Genomic DNA, 6,000 nt, shown 5'->3' with positions numbered 1-6,000 from the left:
CTCATACCAACTTTCTCTTCCAGAGACTAAAGCCATGAAGGATTATATTCATGAAAATCTACAAAAGGAATTTATTCAGAAATCTTCCTCCCCAGCCGGAGCTGGCTTCTTCTTTGTGAAAAAGAAGGACGGATCTCAACGACCCTGTATCGATTATAGAAGTCTTAACAAGATCACCATCAAAAATCGTTACCCCTTACCTTTGATTTTGGAACTCTTCAACCGCCTCCAAGGGGCCACCATCTTCACCAAATTGGACCTGTGTGGGGCCTACAATTTGGTGAGAATTCGCCAGGGCGACGAGTGGAAAACGGCTTTCAATACACGTCATACCTTTCGGCCTCTGCAATGTCCCCGTCGTCTTTCAAGACTTCGTTAATGAATGTAACGGAGTGCTCACCACAAACAAGGCGTGACTGCGAGGCTGAGGTGGGGATTTGATATAACACCAACCCACAGCCGCGTGGGCGCGTCTGGTGTGTAGATTGTTCGACGTAGCCAGATCGGGGTAGGAGAGGTCTGGATGATACTTGCAGAGGTCGGTGTTGGAGAGTAGCGGATCGTAGGAGGTACCTAGCCGTGGTCTGGGTTGGAGAGAGGTGGATCGTCGTGGTAGTTAGCCGAAGTCAGTATTGGAGAGGTGCGGATGGTCTTACGTAGCCAAGGTCAGGAGAACAGAAGAGCAAAAGCTAAGGTCAGAAGCAAGGATCTGGAAGCACGACAAGACTGTGGAGGCAAGACAGCAGTGAACACTTCCCTCATAGGAAGGTTTATGCTTTGCCAATTTGCCAGTGTGGCAACTGAGCATATAAAGGGAGATTGTTCAATGAGAGAAGAGCATACTCGGTAGTGTGCCTGGCTGGGTTGGCTGGAGAGAATCAGCACAGGTGTATATTTAGGCAGCGGAATTAGCAAAAGGTGTAGTATAGGCAGAGGAGCCAGGACGGTTCTGTGCATGTGTGCGAGTGCCGTGCATAGCGGGTGCGCGCTGTGTGACGGTGGTGTCACCGTGCGAGCGTAGCCTGGAGGCGGGGCCAGTAGGGACAGCATTTAGTGCAGAGTGTGGCCCGCGCGTGACCCTAGATAGAATGCTGGTATTCGCCGGCAGGTGAGATGTGTTGCAGGAGGGGGGAGAAGCGGAATACCCGGTTGTGGGTTGGGGTAAACGACGAGCGTGCCGAGAATCACGGATCCTGACAATGAAATCTTCAGAGATCTTCTCAACCAGTTTTTTATCATTTATTTGGATGACATAATGATTTTTTCTAAGTCTTCACAGGAACATGTCGATCATGTCAAACAGGTACTTCTACGCCTACGTGAAAACCATTTGTTCGCTAAGCTGGAAAAGTGTCAGTTCCACCACACCACCACGTAATTTCTGGGATACATCATTTCTGACACTGGTCTCACCATGGATCCAGGTAAGGTGAAGGCGGTCCTGGATTGGCCTCGTCCCATTACTCTTAAGGCCATACAATGCTTTCTGGGCTTCGCTAATTACTACCACAGATTCATTCAAAATTTCTCGTCTGCGGTAGCCCCCATTATGGCTTAACAAAAGGTGTGGATCCTACTACATGGTCGCCGGCAGCTAGCCAAGCCTTCGATCATCTGAAAACCGCCTTCGTTTCTGCACCCATCCTCATACATTCTGATCCAAAAATATCGTTCACCTTGGAAGTGGATGTATCTGACGCCGAGGCTGGAGCTATTCTATTACAGAGAAGGACTCCTCAAGCCAGACTCCATTCATGTGCCTTTTTCTCAAAAAAAAATTCTCCAGCTGAACACAATTATGACGTAGGTAACCGGGAACTTCTAGCCATCAAGCTAGCTCTAGAAGAATGGAGACACCTTTTATAGGGCACGGATAATCCTATTACCATCCTGACCGACCACAAGAACTTACTCTACATCGAAGGCACTCGCCGTTTCAATTGTATTATTCTTTCCTACCTGGCTCGAAAAATGTCAAGGCCGATGCCCTCTCCTGTCAGTTTCTGGCGGACTACAAGAGCGAGGATCATCAGGAAACTATACTCCCCTCTAAATACATAAATTCTGCTAACACCTTTGATGCCTTGAAAGAGATTGTACAAGACCAGTCCCACATCCCAGAGGGCCTTGTGTAGCGGAATTTTTGGTGGCCCGGCATGCAGAAGGACATTAAGGAATTTGTTGCTGCGTGCTTGAAATGTGCTCGTAATAAGACTCCCCAGGAAACCAACCACCAGAACTCCTTCGACCTCTTCCCATCTCGGACCGTCTATGGACACACTTTCCATGGACTTCATAGTAGAATTACCCGTGAAGGGAGGACCACAATCTTAGTAGTGGTAGACCGCTTTTCAAAGCAGACCCACTTTATTCCGTTGAAAGGTCTTCCCAACTCTCCCAAACTGGCAGGCATCTTTGTCAAGGAAATTTTCCCCCTCCATGGGGTACCACAGGTCATTGTTTCCGATCGAGGGTCACAGTTTATATCGAAGTTCTGGCGTTCCTTCTCCCAACAATTAGGTATAGCTCTACATTTTTCCTCGGGTTACCACCCCCAAACCAACTATCAGACAGAGCGAACCAACCAGTCACTGGAGCAATATATTTGCTGTTTCGTCTAAGATACTCAGGATGACTGGACTGACCTTCTTCCCTGGGCCGAGTTCAGCACGACAATCTGCGCAGTGAATCCACCATGGAGTTGCCCTTCTTCGTTAATTATGGGTTTCAACCATCTCTCCTGCCTATCACAACACCCAGTCCTGGGGTGCCGGCAGCAGACAATAGAATTCGTTGGCTACAGAATTCGTGGGAAAGAATCCAAGACAATCTTAGGAGGGCAACTTCTAGACAGAAGACACATGCGACCGTCACTGAAGGAGGATTCAAGAATTCAGATCGGGAGACAGGGTGTGGTTATCTTCAAAAAATTTCCGCCTCAAGGTCCCTATGCTAAAATTGGCACCGAGGTCCATTGGACCCTTTACCGTTGTGGAGAAGGTCAACCCGTTGGCATACCGTCTACGCCTTCCTTCTTCTATGAGGATACCATCGGTGTTCCACGTTTCCCTGCTTAAACCGGCTATCCGGTATCCTCGCTTCCCCGACTCGTACTCGTCTCCAGCTCCTCTCCTCGTACAAGGCCAACAGGAATTCAAGGTTCAGTCCATCTTGGACTCCAGGATTTCCAGGGGAGCGATCCAGTATCTGGTACAATGGAGGGGCTTTGGACCAGAGGAACGTCCTGGGTTCCTCGTCATCATGCTCCCAGGGACTTCATGCCCCCAGGCTTGTCCGGCTCTTCCATACCAAATACCCGCACAAACCCTCCTTGAGACGCCTGGAGGTCGCTCCTGAGCAGGGGGGTACTGTCTGGATCCGTGATCCACGATGCACTCGGCACACCGATTACGTACCCCAACCCGTGATCAGGTCCTCCTCTCCTTCCTCCATCCGTGACGCTTCTCTCCCTCCTCCTGGTACCAGCCTCCATACTAGGGGCATTTGCACTTCCCGTGTGGATGTAAATACGCTCCCCTCTGGTCCCGCCTCCAGACTGCGCCCATGCAGTGACGTCATCGGCACTCAGCATGCACACGCGGTGCGCAGTCAGCACGCGCACGAGCCGCATCATCTGCTATCATCAGGGATCCTTCCACACCTGTCTCCAGCACCCAAACTGCCTATCACCATCAGCCTTACTGACGCGCCTTCCCTGTGTCTGCAACCTCATTGGTTCTTGTTCCCTATATATGCTCAGCCGGCCCTCTTGCAAATCGGCTGAGCATTAACCGTTGTATGTGCAAAGTGTTCACTGCTAGCCTTGCCTCCACAGTCTTGTCTTGTACTCCGGTTCCTAGCTCCTCTGTTTCAGACCGCGGCTATTTCTCTGGACTCCGCTCGTCTGAAATCCTGACCCCGGCTACCAACAACGATCCGCACCTCTCCAATCCCGACCTCGGCAAAGTGCCATGACTATCCATACCTCTCCAATCCCGACCTGGCTACCACGACCATTCTACACTCCAGACGCTTCCACGCGGCTGGAGATTGGTGTCTATATCAATTCCCACCTCGGCCCCGCGGTCACGCCTTGTTTGTGGTGAGCACTCTGTTACAGAGTAATAGCAAGAAGTCTGGAGGGGGACACTTAAGCTTGTCATAATTGTCGAAATGACTCCTACTAGCCTCAATGCCCTCATCGTGCTTCATATTGGTATTCTGAGGAGCGACTTGTGTATCGAAGGGATTCTCCTCTGAATACGCTGTTTGTGAGCTGTTTGTGAGCTGGAGAGGAACGGGTCGACCTGCACCATCATTGCTGTTTACAACGGGCATTGCAGCTGTTGGCGCTGGTGTCGGAGGACTCTTGCTGCCCACAGTGGCGTGCTTTCAGGCAGGTGGTGTTTTGGGCTACGATCTGGAGGTTCCCTCAGCTGGCGGTGGGCATTTGAAGTGGTACCGCAACACAGTTTTAAAGAAACCTTTATGCGATTTCTATTATAATCCATCTTGTAGTAGGAGCCGTGTGGGTGGGAATAGAACGTATAGTCCCTATCAGTCGGGTGTAGTTCTCTCCATATGTCAGTCAGTTGGTTGTCTTTGAGGCCCTTGCGTAAAGAGGTCCCCACTTTTTTATGTACTGTGCCCGTATTCCCTGATCTGTCTAGATTTGGTTGCATGACCATGTTGATATCCCCTGCGAGTATTACGCCGCCCCTTGCGACGGTGCGTAGAGTCCGAAAAAAGTCTTCAAAGAAGACTGCGTCCTGCTCGCAGGGGGCATAGATTGTGGCTATTGTGATGCATTGCTCCCGTATCGTGCCCACTAGTATAATAAAGCGTCCCTCTGTGTCTCTTTTAATAGTTTGGGCTTGTAAGTGGGCATTGTCTTCCACTCTCATTTTTATAATAAATCCAATTTTAATGCATTAGGGTTGTGCGCTGTTCTTTTGGGTTTTTTCACACAGGGTCTCCTTGGGGAGTGATTCTTCCTGGATACAGCAACCCGCATACCTGCATTTGTGGCTTAATTATACCATTTGTGTATTGGACTGGCTATATTTTTGCACCTCCTGGACTGGACTTGTAACTATATTTGATTTTGATTTTTATGATTATTTATATTATTTATTAATTATTTGATTGCATCATTTTTTTGTGTTTCGCGCTGTTTTTTCTTGCTATATATATATAAAACAAACAGCACCAGACACATTAAAGAAAAAAGTACCATAAAGGAAATGTTTTCTTTTTACTTTAATAAATATGTCAAGATGTTTATACTGTACTTTTTCAGACTTTAGTTCATGACCTGGCCATGGAGGTAGTTTATCAATGTCTACAGGAGGCGGAAAGCCAATGCATTCTTTCCTTTCTAAATCTGATTTCTAAAGACTTGGATAAGTAATCCCACACAGCCCTTAATAAAGTTTGATGCATATTTATTGTGATTAAAAGTACCACTTGTGGTGTATTTGCATGTCTCAGACAGCTCTGGAACCCTGTCTTTCTCCATTATCACTTAGCAAACAGTGCTTCCACTGCAGCCAGGGATTCTGGGTAATGATGCAAATGAGCACAGTGTGTCAGAACATCCAGGGGGAGCATATAATGGGTTGAGAAAACAAAACAAGATACACAAATATAAGTGCAGACGTAATGCAATCAGTGAATAAATGTGGCAGTGTCTTGGCTCATATAGCTGTACTACTCACAGGATTAAAGTGTATATATAAGCAGTTGGCAAATAGGGTTGCCACCCTTGATGGTATAAAGGCACCGGACCCCTTATCGATACTCCGTCAGCATAAACCGCATGTATAAAGAGAGAGAAAACTACATAGTGCGATCAATAATATAAACTTTATAAAAAATGAATGGGTAAAAAATGCGCACTTACAATGTGCTAATATAATAAAAGCATTGGTCACAATTTGTGAGTAGGAGTTGTCCCGAGCAGCTCACCGCCTCCCTGGGTCATCAGGCTGAATGCCACGG

This window comes from Ascaphus truei, chromosome 2 (genome assembly GCF_040206685.1).
Source record: "Ascaphus truei isolate aAscTru1 chromosome 2, aAscTru1.hap1, whole genome shotgun sequence".
NCBI classification, from domain to species: Eukaryota; Metazoa; Chordata; class Amphibia; order Anura; family Ascaphidae; genus Ascaphus; species Ascaphus truei.
Note: the sequence above shows the minus strand (reverse complement) of the source record.